The sequence below is a fragment of the Cryptomeria japonica genome, chromosome 1 (genome assembly GCF_030272615.1).
Source record: "Cryptomeria japonica chromosome 1, Sugi_1.0, whole genome shotgun sequence".
Classification (NCBI taxonomy): Eukaryota; Viridiplantae; Streptophyta; class Pinopsida; order Cupressales; family Cupressaceae; genus Cryptomeria; species Cryptomeria japonica.
Window position 1 is genome coordinate 181,580,089 of NC_081405.1, and position 20,342 is coordinate 181,600,430.

Genomic DNA, 20,342 nt, shown 5'->3' on the forward strand with positions numbered 1-20,342 from the left:
GGACATGTTTGATGAGTGTTTTATGAATGAGGACTTCAATTTGTAAGGAAGCACCATGGGGATGTTGTAAGGAATCAATGATTGGATATGAAGTAGATGGGTTTTGAATAGGATCCTCTAAAATAGGTTTGATGGCCATTATGGATATCCCTTGGGGAACATCATCTTTGGGTGTATTGTCTGGTGATGATGTTATGGAAGGTTTTTACACTTTTTTAAGAAATGTAAGCATAGATGCCTTTGGAGAGTTAATTTTCTTATGGGGGGATGAACCATTGTTAGATATAGGTGCATGATTGTGATCTTTCTCATCCAAATCTTTTAGGGATCTCTTTAAGAGGTGCATAAAAGAGCCACCTTTCTTTGGATATGCATTTGAATCTCTGTTGAGTTTTGACATGGTTGGATTTTGATTTTGGACTTGTTTGATTTCTCCAATATGTTGGCTTGTTATGTGTTCTTGTCTTTTGCTTTGGTATGCCATGTTTCTATGATCTTCAGGTATTTCCAATGTTTCAGTGATCGTATGTCTCTGCGCTGCAATTAAAATGGGCATTGTGTTTTGAATGTTTTGTGATTAACTCTTGCTTAATGTGCTACAATAAGTGATCAATTGTTGAGGGAATGATTTTTTTTAAGTATTTGCTTGTTTGCAAGTTTTTCGATCTTAGTTTTTGGAGTGCAAATTTTGTGATTTTTGATATGACCAAGTTCAAATAGGAATGATATATCCTATGATAAAGAATGAGGTTATTCTGATCAAGCATTGTAGTTTCATGATAAAGGATGATTGATCCTGATGAGAAACTATGTTTGAGTGATCAGTTTATCAAAGAGGGTGATAATGCACTTTAAGGTGTTTGATCTTTAACTTTTTTGAGGTGAATACTTGAGACCTTTGTGTGTCTTGCTCTTGAATTTGTTTTTGACAGAAGATAACCTGATTAAATGACCCAACAAGATGACCTACTCTTTATGTTTGACTGTTTGAGAAATGGGTTGTTTTTGTTTTCTGATTTTGATGTATTTTACCAAAAACGCTGACAAAATAACTAGGTACTTTGTTGTTTAGACTAGAAACGTTGTTGTTTAGACCAGGAACTCTGCTGTTTAGACTAGAAATGCTACTGTTTAGACCAGAAATGTTGTTGTTTGGACCAGAAACTCTGACAAACTTACCAAAAATGCTACTATACTGACCATAAATGTTGACATACAAACCAAAAACACAAACTAGGAACTCTATTCTGCTATACAGTGACTCTAAAGTTCAAATAATGATATGTAGGTTTAGCAAATTGACTGTTTGAACTTAGGAGATTACAATTTTGACCTAACTCTGTAACATGCTCAAACATTGAGAGTTAATATTGAAATATGAGAAATTTGACACTAACACCAAGAGAGCTGACCTTTGGATTGAAAATGTGACTATTTGGACCGAAGGTGCGACTGTTTGGATTGAAAGAGCTAATGTTTGAACTATAAATGCTAATGTTTGGACTAAAAGAATAACTGTTTGGATTGAAAAAGCTAATGTTTGGACTGTTAATGCAACTGTTTGGGTTGTAGATGCGACTGTTTGGACTATAGATGTGACTGTTTGGACTGTAGGTGCGACTGTTTGGTTTGAAAGAGCTAATCTACTGCAAAACTTGTGAATTTGATAGTTTGAAGTTTGAGTTTTCAATGTTTGTTGTATTTTAATGGATGATATCTTGACTTGACTTACAAACACAAAAATCAGATTATAATTTTGTTTCAAAGGTTTTTAATTGTTAAAAACACATCAATCAGTCTATCCTAAGGAGATTGGCTAAGAATGAAAACCTTTGCTTGCTGACTTAGTTACACACCCAATAGCTAATCAAAATACGGCCACTGAGTCTCACACAATGGATTCTCAACACTGTATTATCTAACTCCAAATGCTAATGGGGGAACGATATGGAAAGTGGCTTGGGAGAGTTACTATCTCTCTTGCACAAAGATTATCACCCTTTTAGAGGTGAATCAGGTAGCTTCTATTTTTATGGTTCTTAGTTAGGAATTCCATTTGAAATTACCACTTGAAGTCACACAAGCATGATTGAGGCCTATAGCTTGACAAGGTACCGAAACAAGCTGTAGTCACGTAAATGTGATTGAGACCATGAGGCCCTACAAAATGCCTAATATGAGAGATCTCAAAGAGAAAACTCAAATAATCCCATCCTCTGAGACTTTAATCATCAGAGGCCTACTTATTATAGTGAGTTGGAATGCTCAGGTCTAGCTATACTCACTTGGGTCGTTCTCATAGGGTGATTACTTTTTCCCACTATGGCAGGCCCGCTAAAGATATGCACTACTGAAAGTAAAGGATGAGTCTAGCTTTCTGATCACCTAAGAAAGGTGAGAGAATACTTGCCTATCATCAAGACACATAAGACATGTTTGTTCATTTCCATTGTAATTAGTTTATGTGCCTAATTTAACAAATATAAGTGCAAAATCCCATGACTACAAACAAAGTTAGTAGTTTATATTGCATTCTTTGGCGGTGAAATAGTTTATGACTCCGGTCTTTCACAGTAGAATAAGTACCTGGAAAACCAACAATCTACAAGTTAGGTTCAGGAAAATGATAGCCTAGAAGCAGAAATGAGGAATACAACATACAATATTTGTAAAATTAATAAAAAACTAAAAACGCCATCAAATTGACCAAGAACGCCATCATATGTGCAAAGAATGCTGCTCTACACACCAAAAACGTTGCTCTGCACATCAAAAATGTTGTTTTGCAAACTACAAATGTTGTTAAACAGACTGAAAACGCTGACAAATTTGCCAAAAATGCCACCATACATACCAAAAATGCTAAAGTACAGACTGAAAGCACTAAAGTACAGAAAAACATAAAAATAGAGTTGAGGAATCTCCCATAAATGTCATTTGAGGTGCTGGAACGCCACAAAAGATGCCAAAAATGTGATTCGGGAGTCCAAGAGAGCTAATCTACACTCCGAAAGAGCTAATCAACCTATCAATGAAATTTCCTACAAGCAAACTTGTTAAAGATCAAAGGGGCTAGGCCCCATGGTGGGTGCCAATAAATGTGATGCTAAAAATGTGGTTAGTACAAGATAGGCATACACATATAATGAGACAATAAAAATATAATTGAAAAGCTTAATTGAAAAACTAAATCAAAGATGCAAACCATAAGCCTTCCTTGAAATGTCCCATTTTCCTCTATTCTTGAGGACCTTGAAGGTGTTGGATTGATGGACTCTCAACGGAGCAATGACCTCCAAAGTGGCAATTCAAGAGTTGAGTAGCTAATTGATCATGATTGATTATGGAGATGATATGAAATGCATGATGTAAGAAACTAGATTAACATGCTATGATCAATTCCAAATCTAATTACTAGAAAATCAAAATGCAAATTGCCTGTAGTAATGATTCATAAATTGATATGAGATGGGATCCATATTGCTCCAAAATGAGGGGTATTTATAGGAATTCCAAGGTCAAACTTGAGGTGGCAGGAATCGACGGTCCAGATTTGATTTGAAGATATCAAGGGCCAAGATTGAGGAAGTTGGAGAAGAATTTGGAGGAAGGGACACTTGTCATCTCTATGGTGACAAGTGTCAAGGAGCCTTACTCATGAGAGGGCAAGTGTCCAAGGGAGGAGACATGTGGCAAAAGTGCCATGTGTCTCAAGGAGAGAATATCCACACCATGAGAGGTTAGGATAAGGAGGTTAGAATGTGCAAGATAGGATAGGTTTAGTTAGAGCCAAGATTAGATTGAATGGGTTAAGTTAGGGGATGGTTAGGTTGGGTTGTTAAAATTAGGAGCCATGTGCTCATTTGAATTTAGAAATTCAAATAATAGAAAAATGGTAATTAATCTCAACAAACTTGAGTTTGTTAATCTTTATTAGGGATTAGAAGAATTGATTAGTATGGGGAGACATTAATTAATTGATAATTAATTAATCAAAGGGGGATTTGAGATGAACTATATAAATAAATCATTTAGATTTATTTACTAGTAGATGAATAGAGAAATTAATTAAATTGCTTGTGAATTCAATTAATTGGGAAGGGGAATTAATCAAATAACTATGTATTTAATTAACTATCTTCAGACCATTTTTACTTGTATACAACTAAATCTTCTACCAGTAGCCATTCATAACAGCTAGTGTTGACATCAATGCAACACATAACCAATTCCTCCAAAATGCCAACAATCTCCCCCTTTGGCATTGATGACAACACTAGATGTGAAAAACATCTAAGTACCAAGAAATGTCAGACCAATCTCCCCCAATGGAAGATGACCAACAAAAAACTCTCCCTTAGAATAATATCTTTGTAAAACTCTGAATTATAAATATATCTCTCCCCCTAATGTATACAACTCCTTTTTATTTTTCACATAAATATCTCTCCCCCTTTGACATCAATGCTAGAAATCTGACAAAAATATCAAAGCAATAATGTAATTCCTTGAAACTCAAAACTGACTACTCCCCCTGAGTAGTAGCACCACTCACCAATACCAGAATGAATAGTATATCTGATAATGCATGTTGTACTAATGCCAAACTGCATCAATCAAGTCTCTATCGAGCGGACACACACCTCTATCCTGTCTCTCAAATAATCAAATGATTCCTTAGCCAGTGGTTAATTGAATATATCTACAATATGCTCTTTAGTGTTCACATAAACCAATTTAACTTCCTTTTCTTCTATCTTATCCTCCAGAAAGTTATACTTTATTGATATATACTTAGTCTTAGAGTGAAATACCAGATTCTTAGACATGTGAATAGTTGCAGAGTTATCACAGTAGATAACTACTGGTTCACTACATTTTACCATGATATCCTTCAACATTTGCTTCATCCACAAGACTTGAGTACATTTAGTTGTTGCTGCAACATATTCATCTTCTGTAGTAGATAAAGAAATGCATGACTATTTCTTGTTGATCCATGAAACTAGTTTCTTTCAAAGAAAGAATGCTCCACCAGAAGTGCTCTTCCTATCATTAGTATCTCCTGCCCAATTTGAATCTATATGTGCACACAAATTGAAGTTGTCATCTCTAGAATACCATAAGCCATATCCAGTTGTGCCTTGTAGATACCAAAATATCCTCTTTAATGCACATTCATGATTTTCTTTAGGATTACTTTGATATCTTGAAACAATACTCACAACATTCATAATATCTGTTCTAGTATGAGTTAGATATAACAAGCCAGTTTTCATAGACTTATACCTTGTTGGATTTATTGGTACAGATGTATCTTTGATAGATAATTTCTTACTTCTCACCATAGTAGTACTTACTAGTTTGGAATTATCCATACCAAACTTCTTCAACAATTCCCTCAGATACATTATTTGATAGATAAAGCTGCCTTTGTTAATTTGAGTCATCTGTAAACCTAAGAAAAAATTCATTTCACCAATCATGGACATTTGAAATTCATTCTTCATGGTGTTAGCAAATTCCATGCACAATTTATCTTCTCCTCCAAAAATGATATCATCAACAAATAATTCAATAATCTGAATATCATCATCAGTAATTTTGTAATACAAATTACTATCAGCACTACCTCTAGTAAAACCAAGCTTCAAAGGATGTTTATCCAACCTTGCATGTCAAGCTCTGGGAGCTTCTTTCAATCCATATAATGCTTTCTTTAACCTACAAACCATATCCTTATCATCTATCAGTGAAAAACCATCAGGTTATTCAATGAATACTTCCTCCTCAAGTTCACCATTCAAAAATGCACATTTAACATCCATTTGATAAACCTTATAGTTCTTATATGTTGTATAGGCAAGAAATAGTCTAGCAACTTCAATTCTAGCTATAGGTGCAAAAGGATAACCATAATCAATTCCTTCCTTTTGAGAATATCATTTCCAAATGAGTCTAGCTTTATTTATTATAACTTGACCATCCTCATTCAGTTTATTCATAAAAATCCACTTAGTTCCAATAACATTCTTATTTTTAGGTCAGGGAACTCAAGTCCAAGTTTCATTCTTCTCTATCTAATCTAGTTCATCTTCCATATCTTTTCACCAATGTTTATCTTTACAAGCTTCAATAACAGTTGCCAGTTCAACTTGAGAAATAAGACATACCTCTTCATTTTCCAGTCTCCTTCTAGTCATAACTCCCTTGTTCCTATCTCCAATGATTTGACCTTCAGAGTGGTTTAATATTACATACCTTGGAGTCTTCTAAACTCCAGGTTAACTAATTTGATCATTAGTCATAGTCGTGTTTTTTAACTATGTCAGTGTAACAATTTCAGTGTCCTGTACCGATTGGCGTATTACTAGTTCAGTTATGATCATCTCCACTATCGGTTCCCTATCATATGATATTGATTGATTTTTGTATTGCTCATCCACTTTCACATTTGCACTTTCCACAATTTTCTGCAATCTTTTGTCATAACATCTATATGCTTTGCTTTGATTAGAATAACCAAGAAATATTCTTTGATCACATCTAGGATCAAACTTTCTAATTGAATCATTCTATTTGATATAACATTTACTTCCAAAAATTCTGAAATATTTAATAGCATGTGTATGTCCAAGCAATAGTTCATAAGGAGTCTTACCAGTTTCACCTTTGATGTGAACTTTGTTGAATGTGTAGACTATTGTACTCACTACTTCTCTCCAGTAGATATGAGGCAATTGGGATTCCATCATCATGGTTCTTTCTACATCCACCATGGTTCTATTGTTTCTTTCCACCACTCCATTCTGCTGAGGAGTCCTAGGTGTATATAACTGTATCCTAATTCAATTTGTCTAACAATAACTATTAAATTCATGAGAAGTGAACTCACGACCTTGATCTGATCTTAGATATTTGATTTTCAATCTAGTTTTAGTTTCAACTTTCACTTTAAAGGTATTGAATTTCTCAAAAGCTTCAGACTTCTCCCTAAGAAAAGTCACCCACATCATTCTAGATAATCATCAATTATCAGCATGAAGTATCTATCACCTTGAAAGCTTCTAATCCTTGTTGGACCACATAAGTCAGTCTGAATCAAATCAAGAACATCATTATATTTATCTTGTGTGCTCTTAAAAGTAGTTCTCACTTGCTTTCCCAATTGATATTCCTTACATACTCGATTATGAGGCTTCATAATCTTAGGTATATCTCTAATTGCCTTTGTTTAAGTGATCTTGACAATGAAATCGAAATTAATATGACACAACCTTTTATGCCATAACAACTCTCATCAGTATGAGTAATCAAACATGTCTTATTACCAATGTTCAAATGAAAGATATTACCTCCAATCTGAGTAACAATAGCAATCTCGAAACTAGTCTTGTGAATGATTTTGCATTTACTATCCTTAAATTGAAGTTGGAATCCCTTATCCACCAATTGACCAACATTGAAAAGATTATGATCTAAACCTTCTACATAATAGACATTGTCAGTATTATGCTTACCATCCAGAGAGATAGTGCCTCTACCTTTGATCATACATGCTTTGTCATTTCCAAATCTTTCTTTATCACCATTGTATGCATGCAGGGATACAAATTTTCTTTTATCTCCAGCCATATGATGTGAACATCCACTATAAATTACCCATTCATCCTTATCTTCAACTTTTGCTGCCAAGGCCTTCTCTTAATTTATGATAGCTGGTTCTAGTTCATCTTCTTTTAGGGCATAGAACACCCATTCCTTTCCATTGCCAAATCCACTAGCAAAGTCTTCTACCGGTTCATCCTTAGAGTCATCAGTTACTCCTTCCTCATCCGCTATGAAGCATTGTTTGTTTCTCTTGAATTTATATATGTTCTGATTAGGCTTAAAATATTTCTTAACTCTTTCCTCAAATCTTGCATTCCTTTTAGGACTTCTAGATGCAAAATGACTAATCTTATGACATGCAAAACATTTAAAAGGTGTTTTTCCTTCATACTTACTTCCTGCTGGTATTTTAGGTATTCTTCTAGCAAATAAGGCTTCAAGTTGCTCAAATTCTTCAACTTCTTTCCTCATGTCTTCCAATTCCTTTGCATATATGGTTTTTCAATCATTTTTATCAGTAGATGATGATGATGATGCATAAAAATTAGGTTTAGATTTTGCAGCTCCAGAAGGTCCAAATTCTTCAAGCTCAAAAGAAGATAACTTCCCAATCAAAATGTCTCTGTTAACTGAGGTTTTTACCATTGTTCTCAACTCATTAATTGTAGTTGCCTTCATCTTGTAAGCTAGTGTAAGGGCTCTCAAGACTTTGGAAACTATTTCATCTTCACTTAGAGATCCTCCACAACATTGAATTCCCATGAAAATCTCATTTACTTTCTCCATAAATGTAGTGATTATTTCATTGTCATCCATCTTCAAGTTTTCATATCTAACCCGGTAGCCATCAAGTTTAGCAATTTAGACAGTAGGGTCACCTTCATTCAAAGTTTTCAATTTATCCCACATAACCTTTGCAGATGTTTTATCAGTCAATCCCATGATCTACTGATCAGTAAGTGCACACAAGAGGGCTTCTCTAGCTCTGCAATCATTTTAAATATTCTTATCCAAGTCTGCCAGAGTAGGTTTGCCAGATGTCAGATCATAAGGTGTATAACCTTTCTCAGTGATCTCCCAAATGTTGTTGCCAAGACATCTAAGATGATTCTCCATTTGAATCTTCCATACCCCATAATTTGTTCCATTAATCTTAGGGATTTCTCTTCTGAAGATAGTTATCGGTGGATTAGTTGCCATAGAATATACCTCAAGTGGTTAAGCTTTTGCAAAAGAGGACCAAATCTCTAATACCAATTGTTAGGATAATTAGTGAATAACTGAGAGGGGGGTGAATTAGTTGTTAACAAATTACAACAATTAATCCACAATACAACCTTAAACAAGAGGACATAAACATTTAAATACGGGTGTAGAAAAAATAGATGCTAATAGACACATATATCGGGAAAGAATGCAACTCAATAATAAAATAGATAATCAATGCAAAGCAACCATACCACATAACACCAAGATTTATACTTGGAAAACCCACTAAAGGGAAAAACCATAGTGGGAAGCCTACCCATAGTCAAATGATACTTTTGTAGAAAGTATGTGATACAATGAGGGGCCTACACATGCAGAAAGACACATTACATAGAGCACACTACTCATTACAAAAGAGTCTCACTAACTATAGATGGTAGTTTTAGATATTTGGATAACAATCCAATAGAATGAACTACTAAAGATAGCATCTACCATGCCTGATTACAGTCTTGGTTAAGATCAACACTAGAGGCCTTTGACCTCTTCCTTAAACCCAACTCGATCCTCAATGATCAACCTAATCCTCTACCTGAATAATATTACAATATTTGAACATTGCATTCCATACCAATTTTTGTACAATGAGATCTTACATCAACTTATACCAACCCTTAGACCTAAAACCAATTAGGTCGGCTGCCTACAAGATATTACAATAAGATCATTACATAAATTCATATTACAATGATATGCCATGTCATATTTAGACCAAAACAACATTAACAAATCCATCAAACACCTTTGTAATGTATAGAGAACATGTTAACATGATACCGGTCCATAACCTAGATAGGCACCAGACCTAATCTAAGTCCACCATGCAAAAGTGACACCTCCAATTGATTGAAGCACAATAAGAGAAAATACTTAGCATCCTAAAAGGTGCACCAACACCACTTATGCATCCTATCAAGAATTCTCAATGAAACCTCTGTCGGTAAAGCCTTAAACCTGTGCCGATAAGGGTTTACCAGAATGTATGATAGCATCTGAATACCAAGTTAATACCATCTAACCAAGACATTCTCTAGAAGCATGTACCACATGTAACCAAACACATTCAATAGATCCAAACATGTTGGAAGTTCCCAACAGATAGTCTCTTCTGTTGGTAACACTAGATCTTCTACCGGTAGCCAATCATAACAACTAGTGTTGACATCAATGAAAAAACATCAATACAATAGATAATTAATTCCTCCAAAATGCCAACACAGACTTGTCCTAGAGTGCCATTTTTACAAAGGAGAAAGCCCATCCAGAAAGCTCAAAATAATTACTGAGCACATTTCTAAGGATTTTCAATCACTACAAAAAATACCTAACCCACAAACATTACACAGATTCACACAAGCCAAGAGAGCTACTTTTGATCAGATGATTGAATCAAAGAAGAAAGAGATCACTGACAAACTGAATTTAATTGATAATACTTTAAGTGAATGTACTAATATTTACAGAGTATGTTGTAACACTAGATTACTTATTGCAGATATAGATAAAGAGATTAAGGATTTATAGGATAAAACTTTAGGTATAGTCAATTCTTTTGATGGTTCCAATTCTTTGACTATATCTATTGATGGGCAGATTTTGGTATTGGAAGCTCAAATTTCAGCTCTTGAAAGGGAAAAAGACAAAATTATTAGGAGAGCTAAAGGGCTCAGAGGATTGGTGAGTCCTCATTTGGACTCCTTGAATGTACATAAGAAGGAATGCATTGATATGGTTGGTAAGCCCACATTGGCAGAGCTTGAGGGAAAAGAGTCCTATGCTCATATTCTTAATGGACTTATATCAGTTTCTACCACATTCAAATCCGGTTGGGACGCTTATCTAGAGCTTTTGGAGAAATCCTATCCGGAAATTTTCAAGTATATTTAGCTCTAGTAAGGTGTTTTGGGAGACATTATTTGTACAAAATTTTATTCTTCGGACCATAGTTTTTGGTATTTTTTTGGCATTGATGTCAAAGGGGGAGGTATAGGTGAAAAATATATCCTTGATATTAGGAGATATGGATTATATGTACAGATCATGATCACAGATAGATATTCAGCTTAGGGGGAGAAGTCTCATGGTGAAACCAATAGATGGAAACCATTATCATTTTTCACATGAGTGTTGTTATAAATGCCAAAGGGGGAGATTGTTGGTAATTGACACTCATTTGATTGGTTTCATATGTTGTCATTGATGGCAACATGTTTTGGCTTCATTCTTTGGTTTGGTTCTTCACAGGCAGACACTTCACCAACACCAATAGGTATCTTCACAGGTACCAAGAATTCTATGGGTATCGACATTGAAAGCCAACATGACTTACAAACATCGTACCCGTATAGGAGGCCAACATCATTGGGAGATCCATGAATTGACAATTCACTTGGTTATTTATGTATATATGTAATGATCCAACATGTATAATAATTTTGTAATTATCTATGTAAGCCAGCATGAGTCATGAAGGATTGTAAGGGTATATAGGTTAGTTGATTAGATCATTTTGTGTTATGATGGTAATTATTTTAATGAGAGTAATATTGATGTTATAATGCAAAGATCCTGTAAGATGGTATTTTGATAAGGGTTTAGGGTTTTCAGAACCGAAACAATTAGAGGTTGAATCAGAACTCAACCAAGCATAGTAGATTCATTAAATGAGTTCAATCTTATGTTTTGTTATTCAAAGTGTCTTTAGTTAGTGAGACTCCTTTGTGTTGAGTTGTGTGCTATAGGTTGTAAGCCTTCTTGCATGTACAGGGCCTCATATTATGTAATATCTTTTCATATGGCCAGTGGATTGATATTGTGTGTCACAAATCTTCTCGTGGTTTTCCCTTTTTGAGGTTTTCCAAGTTTAAATTCTCTATGTTATGGTGTTTATTTGTATGATTGGTTCACTGATTTCTTTAATTATATATATATATCAGTTTACCGGTTGGTGAATTCATGTTATAATAAGGTTAAAATTGAACATTCCAATAGAACACTGATTCAACACCCCCTATAAGTGTTCTTGGAAAAATTTGAAGTTGATTTATGGTGGAGATGAGCATGTGCAAAAATATAAAGAAGAAAGCCTAAGAGGCAATTTTTATGACATGAGGATGATGGAAGGTGAGAACATCACCCAATATGGACAAAGAATAAAAGAAGTAGTTGGAGAAATGAAAAGTGCTGGAGGAACCATAATAGAAGACACTATGGTAAGTAAAATGCTTAGAACCCTACTACCTTCTTATTCTATTAGAGTATCTTCTATCTAAGAATTAAGGTCAGTCAGCAAAGATAAAGTTACAATTGATTCATTGATTGGAAAGCTTACTTATTTTGAATTGAATAGTTTTGACAATAGTGTACCTAAAGTAGAATATGCTTTCAAAGCATCAGTATCTAATGCAGCGGTAAGAAAAGGAAAAATTTTCTATCATAACCATGAATATAGGTCAAGTCATCATGGTAGTGGTAATGAAGAAAAGGATGATGAACATAACTTGAAGGAAATTGAGGCTTTATTGGCAAAGAGACTTCCTAGAGGCACCAGTAAGTACAAAGGCAAGCTTCCTCTCAAGTGTTTCTCATGTAACAAAATAGGAAATATTGCTGCTAATTGTCATAATAGTGAACACAAAGAAAAGTTAAGAAAGTTTAAGGGAAAAGGTAAGAAACAATGTTATGTTGCAATAGATGAAGGTGTTACTGATGAGGAATTAGAGGATGAAGATAATGAGGAATTTTTTTTTGTAGAACATAAGGAAGATTTCTTTGACAAGAAAGCTTTGGTGTCTCATATTGATAGTAGTGATGAGTGGGTCATTGATAGTGGTTGCTCACACCACATGATTGGTGGCAATAACAAATTCATCTCACCTAAAGCATTGAATGGTAGAGTAGTGAGATTTTGAAATAATACACCATTCATGGTAAAAGGTAAAGGTTCAATTTTCTCAAATGGAAAAAGTAATATTGATGATATGTATTGGGTTGAAAGATTGAAGCATAACTTGTTGAGTGTTGGTCAGCTAAATGATAAAGGTTATCATCTTGAGTTCAAGAATGGAGTGTGCAATATTTTAGGAAGAAAAGGAGAACTAATTCCTACTGGTAAATAGACAAAAGGTAACTTATTCCATTTGAACACTAATGTTAATAGTTGTTTGGTTGAAAAAGTTGGGGACAGTTGGCTATGGCATAGAAGATTTTGTCATGTCAATTTTGATAATTTGGTCAAGGTCAGCAAGTCAAGTATGTTAGAGGTATACCACACCTAGTCAAGCCAGACAATGTGATTTGTAAGGAGTGTCAGTTGGGTAATATGACTAATTCCTCTTTCAAAAGCAGCTCATTTTTTTTAAAAAAGATTTTAGATTTTGTGTACACTGATTTATGTGGCCCTATGATGACTAGAAGTTTTCAAGGTGATAAATATTTCATGATATTTACTGATGATTATTTAAGAATGATGTGGGTTACATTTTTGAAGGAGAAGTTTGATGCTTTCAACAAGTTTATGGCATTAAAAGCCTTAGTGGAGAAAGAAACCGGTAAGAACCTAAAGTGTCTAAGATCTGACTGGGGTGGAGAATTGAAATTAGCTGAATTTGTGAAATATTGTGATGAGAATGGAATCAAGAGACAACTATCTGCACCAAGGATGCCATAGAAGAATGAGATTACAAAACAGAGGAATCAGACCGTAGTTGAAGCAACAAGAACAATGTTGATACAAGGAGATGTACCTAAAATGTTTTAGAGAGAAGCAGTCAACATTGCAGTATACACAATGAATCAAATATTGGTCAAGATAGGTAGTGACAAAACTACTTATGAATTATGGTATTGTCATACTCCTATTGGTAGCAAGTGTTACTGTAATGTCACCAAAATTTAATGGTCAGTGAAAAATGTGTGAATGAGAGATCAAGAGAAAAACTACCCTTTCCCTTCAAGGAGAGATGAGAGTTTCACTACAAATCTCCATTCAAACACTTTTCATGGATCACATTGGAAGAGGGGGGGAGAAATCCACTAGATTCAACCTCCAAAGAAGAAGATAGAATTCTAAACAAAATGGGAATGATAAGTTAATCACCTCTTCTATTTGAAATGGAAAGGAATTGATTGAATTATCTATAGAGACTAAGTGCAAAAGTGACAAAGAATTGATTATAACTTAAGATCAAAGCATGGGATGAATTTGTCCACTTGGATCTAGTAGTAATATGTTGAGACAAATCTGCCTTGTGGATTTGAGGAAAAGTTGCCCAAACCATGGTGGGAATGTACATGGTCCTCCGAAAAATCCGCGACATGAAATGGTTTTTCTGCCTTTGCAAATTAAGCCCAAATATGAAAGTACAGCTGCGCACCTGCAATCTAAACACATAAAAGAGGGGGAAATGTGTTGGGATTGGGGGTTTGCCTTCAGGTCAAACTCCAATTTTGGAATTAACCAAATGATGAAAGAAAGTACTTGCAAGTGAATGTAAATGAAATACTGAAATGTAAATCACCTCAAAGAACGTTGTAGATAGAATCTAGGTAGATTTGATTGGGTGGAATTGAATATTGGAATGAATCTCCTCTTCAATGGTTGAATCCTTGACTTGAATGCAACACCTAGCCTTAAAGGTGTTGGCATATGATGAATCAGTATGATGATATGATGATAATGTATGTTTTCATTGATTTCAATAAGTGCAGGTGAACCAGTATGAAGATTGGAAGAAGTTGTTATTAATGTTCAAGTTGGAGAACCGATATGAAGAGATGTAGTGGACTGGTGTCAGGGTTTCACTAAGTGTGACTACCTGTTGGTAGTCTCAGCTCTAGGGTTTCCAGTTTGGCAATCTAACTTGAGCAATGCAACCAGTGATATTATGTGATGAGTTAGCTAAGAGATAAGGATGACATCGAGATGGCACATTAGTTTTGTGCACATGAAGAATTTCCTTGAGGATCTTGAATGTGAAGATCGATTGCATTAAATGTCTACCTTGGGAATGAACATTCTTCTTAGCAGTATATGAAGAGAGCGTGATGGGTTACTAATTTCCATATGCGGTGGAGAATGGAAGATGCAAAATGACTTGTGATTTGTTTGAGATTATTTCATTCTATGCAATGTGTTTTGAATGGTAGGATTGGATTGCTTGTAATTGTAAACCTAAAATGTTTAGGGTGTAGGGTTTATGCTATCGACCTAATTGTTGTCTATAAGGTCAATGATGTTTGTTATTGTTTGTGTTGGAAAATCTTATGTTTGTATCCAAGTGATGAGATACTTGCCAGACTAGTGAGTGGAAAACTGTAGAGTGTGATTGCAGAGTAGAGGAACTGAAAAGGATCTATCATAGCATGTAGTGCTATTATCAGACCAGAGCTTTACCTGTTGTCTTCTAACCATTTAAACAGTTGGAAAATCCCTTTACTGGGTAGCTTTAATAGGCTTATTGCAAATCCTCTAACTAGGTGACTCAAGATCATTGAGTTCTTCAAATCCTCTAGCAAGGTAACCTTTAACAAGGTTTCAACCTTTAACAGGGTATATAGCCATCCCTTAACTCGGTGATCTTTAATAGGATTGGTTCCTAACAGAACCTTATTATAAAGTCTTTAACCAGACTAGGCTCCTAATAGAGAAACCTTCAAAAGAGTTCAAAAACAAGCTTGTGGGTATTCATCCCCAATGTGGTTTTTCCCATTTGGGTTTCCATGTGAAAAATATGTGTGTCATGAGTTGTGCATTTTTCATGTGATGATTTAGCAGTCTTTGTTTAGGTGAATATGAATGCAAAGCTAATGGTTATGGTATTACTAATACAATACATGCATGAGTATATTGGCAAAGTTTTTATCAAGTATTAATTGTTATTTGAAGTATTCAGTTTTACTAGTTTAGCTGTCTGAAGTCTTACTGCGTTTAACCGTTATTGCCATGGTTAAGTTCAGTGATGAAGACAACCAGTTAGAATTGTTTAACTTGATAAGTTGTTGAGAAGTTTTTGTATGTACTGGTTCACCCCCCCTCTCATACTATTTAGGATACTTATTGCTCATTGTTATTCATCAATTGGTATCAGAGCAACTCTAGGTCCTTGGTGATATAAGCTTAACTGCTTGAGGTAAAAGATCTCGCTTTAATGATGAAGAGGGAAGATCCTAAGTTCAATAGAGATAACTTCAAAATATGGAAGGACGGAATGAATATTTATATCAAGAGTTTGAGTGCTCAACATTGGAGCTATGTTGAAAATGTCTATGTTATCCCCACTGGCACTCTAAACGATGATTGGAAAAGAGAGATTCAAGAAAATGGACAAGTCATGGAAGCCCTTATTAGCAGCCTGTCTGATATTGAGTTCATTGATGTACAAGATAAGGGAAATCCTAAGGATGTATGGGACACTTTGGAAACCATTTATGGTGGTGATGAGAATGTCAAGCAAGCTAAGGAAGAGAGCCTTAGAGGAAAATTTGAAGACATGAGGATGGTTGAAGGAGAGACCATTCAACAGTATGGCATAAAGATCAAGACTGTGGTTGGAGATATCAAGAGCACTGGTGGAATAATTGATGATACCACTATTGTTAGTAAAGTTTTGAGATCATTATTACTATTCTATGTAATCAAAGTTGTTTCTATTCAAGAGCTAAGGTCTATCGACAAAACCAAGGTATCCTTAGACTCTATCATTGCAAAGTTGACTACTTCTAAAGGGCACTGGAAAATATAGGGGTAAGCTTCCTTTAATTTTTTTTCCTCCAATAAGATAGGACATATAGCTATTTATAGTCCTAACAATGACAATAAGGATAAACTGGAGAGGTTAAGAAAGTACAAAGGAGGAGGTAGGATAAATTGTCTTGTTGCAGTGGATGAAGGTGTTACTGATGAAGAATCTAAGGATGAAGAGAATGAGGATATAGTGTTTGACAAGAAAGCCCTTGTCTCTCACATTGACAACTCAAATGAGTCGATTATTGATAGTGGGTGTTCTCACTACATGACTAGTGAGGGGAGAAAATTTATGTCTGTATAAGAATATGATGGAGGTTTTGTCTAGTTTGGCAATGATGCACCATGTTTGGTGAAAGGTAAAGGATCTATCTCACTGAATGGAAAGAGCAGTATGGATGATGTCTACTAGGTAGAAGGTCTTAAGCATAAGCTTTTGAGTGTTTCTTAGTGAAATGACAAAGGACTCATTTTGGAGTTCAATGGTGGAGTTTGCAGTATGATTGGAAAGAGTGGTGAACTTATTGCCACCGGTAAGCAGACTAGAGGTAACTTGTTTCAGTTTAATGCCAAGATTAGTCACTATCCAATGGTGAAGTTTGATGACATTTGGATATGGCATAGGAGAATTAGTCATATGAACTTTGATAATATTGTAAAGGCGAGTAAGATCAAGGTAGTAAGAGGATTGCCTTTGCTGAACAAACTAGAGAATTCTTTGTGCAGAGTGCCATCTTGGGAAGATGTCTTCCTCAAATTTCAAAGGTAAGTCTTTTTCAGCAGAGAACTTACTTGATCTTGTGCACACCGATCTGTGTGGTCCAATGAAAACTAGAAGTATTCATGGAGATGGGTATTTCATGATTCTTACTGATGATTACTCAAGAATGATGTGGGTCACATTCTTGAAAGACAAGTTTGAGGCATTTGGAAACTTCAAAGCCTTAAGAGAATTGGTAGAGAAAGAAAGTGGTCAAGGGATAAAATGCCTAAGAACTGATCAAGGAGGTGAATTCACTTCTGATGAATTCAACAAGTATTGTAAAGAGAAGGATATCAAGAGGAAGTTGTCTGCCCTAAGGACACCACAACGGAATGGCATAGTAGAAAGGAACAATAGGACTATAGTTGAAGTAGCCAAAACAATGCTGATCCAAGGAAAGGTTTCTCACACTTTTTTGGAGAGAAGCAATGAGAACTTTAGTCTATACTATGAACTAGGTACTCATCAAGAAAGGTAAAGGTAAAACCCCTTATGAGTATTGGATCGGGAAGACTCCCACTGTGAGTTATTTTAAAGTCTTTGGTAGTAAGTGTTACATCAAGAGAAGTGAGCATCTGAGCAAGTTTGATGCTAAATGTGATGAAGGAATATTTTTGGGATATTCCACTAAGAGAAAATCTCTCAAACGCTACAACAATAGAACTTAGAGAATTGTTGAGAGCATCAACATTAGGGTTGATGAATCCCTTGAGAAACCTGAGGAAACCTGTAGTGAGCAAGTGGAAGATGAACTGGGTGTAGCCTTCTAGGAACCGATTAAGAAAGAAACAAGCAAAGATCTCAGTGTTCTTGTACTGGTAGAAGTTGTAGTAGGTGAAGAAAAAGATGGAGAAGAAGTAGAAGAAGAGGAAAAGCAAGTAGAACTAGCTAGAATCATTCCTAGATATGTGAAACTAAATCATGATCCTAAGCAGATCATAGGTGATAAAGATGCAGGGATACTCACAAGAAGAAAGGTGAAAGAAAACTCTTGCATGATTTTTGAATTTGAGCCTAAGACTACTAGAGAGGAACTTATAGATGAAGACTGGATTAAGGCAATGGAAGAGGAGCTGGGCCAGATAGAAAAGAATGCAACAAGGTTTTTGGTACCCAGACCAAAACACAAGAATGTCATTGGTACCAAATGGGTCTTCAAGAATAAGCTGAATGAAGAAGGCATAGCTATAAGGAACAAGGAAAGACTTGTATGCAAGGGATATGCTCAGGAAGAGGGAGAAGACTATGGAGAAACCTTTTCCCTAGTGGCTAGGTTGGAGGGTGTTCGAATACTACTTCCATTTTCAGCATTTAAAGGATTCAAAGTATACTAGATGGATGTGAAGTTTGCATTCTTGAATGGAATCCTACAAGAGGAAGTGTATATTGAGCAACCAGATGGGTTTTCTTTATCAAAAGATAGTGACATAGTGTGTAGATTACAAGGCCCTATATGGATTGAACCAAGCACCAAGGGCATGGTATGAATGGTTTCACTCTCATCTTGTGAAGATAGGATTTTAGAAAACAAGTGAGGACAACAACATCTACCTGAAATCTGAAGGTGATCAGATTTTGATCTGTGAAGTTATTGTAGATGACATAATCTTTGGAAGAGATGATGAAATGTGCAATGCATTTGCAGATGAAATGAAGAAAGAGTTTGAGGTGTCTCTAATTGGAGAGATAAAGTTCTTCATTGGTCTACAAATTCAATAGATGAAAGAGGGTATCTTTATTACTGAGTCCAAGTATGTCAAAGAGGTATTGAAGACCTTTGGCATGGAGGAGAGAAAATTGGTGGGTACACTGGTGGTGATAGGCTGCAATTTGACTAAGGAAGATGATTTAGTGTTGGTGAATGAAAAAGTGTATTATGTGGTACACTACAGATCGGATATTGCTCATGCAGTGGGCATTGTGGCCTATTTTTAGAAAAGTTTGAGAGAATCCCACTTGGTAGCAGTCAAGAGGATTCTTAGATACCTGAAAGAGACACTTGATTATGGATTGTGGTATCCATACAATGGTGATTTTAATCTCAAATTATTTATCGATGCAGATTGGGTAGGTAATGTGGATGACCGGAAGAGCACAATCGATGGAGCGTTCTTTCTTGGTGGAAGACTAGTCTCATGGACGAGTAAGAAGTAGAGTTGTGCTTCCCAGTCTACAGTTGAAGTGAAGTATGTGGCAGTATTTATGAATTGCACTCAAGAAATCTGGATGAAGCATGTATTGGATGGTTTCAAAGTACCTATATCTGAACTGGTGAGTGTATTTTGTGACAACACAAGTGCAATAAATATTTCTAAGAATTTGGTATTGCATGCTAGAACAAAGCACATTGAGCTCAAGTATCATTTCTTGAGAGAGAGGGTTCAAAACAAAGAGGTTCTATTAAAACATGTTTCCAGTAAGGAGCAACTAGAAAACATACTCACTAAGCCCTTACCGAAGGCTACATTTACCTATTTAAGAGGTGAATTAGTGGTTTTGCCCCTTCATGAAGTAAACTAAAGCTTTGTGCTCCACATCACTCAGGTACTACAGTATCAAATCTTTCAAGATTGATGTGTTGAAGGATTCTACTCCATAGGGGGATAAGCATAGTGGAAAATGGAAGCTTGTGCCTCCACTTTGGCATTCTTGTCAAAGGGGAAAAGATATCTGATATATGGGGGTGAATTCACAATAATGGTTCCCACTTTTTTGCCACTTTTGACACTGAGATGAACATTTTTAAAATCTTCTTCAACTTCCAACAACTATAACTTTTAAACTATTAAGAATTTAAAGATGATGTAAATTATTGATTTTTAGCAATTTTCTATAGATTATAAATATATTTTTTCAATTTTTTTTGAAGATTTTTAAAAAAATTTTTTCCATCTCCCTCGAAAAGTATTTTTTTACAGCAAACTACATTTTCTAAGAGTGATGTTCCTCCCAAAA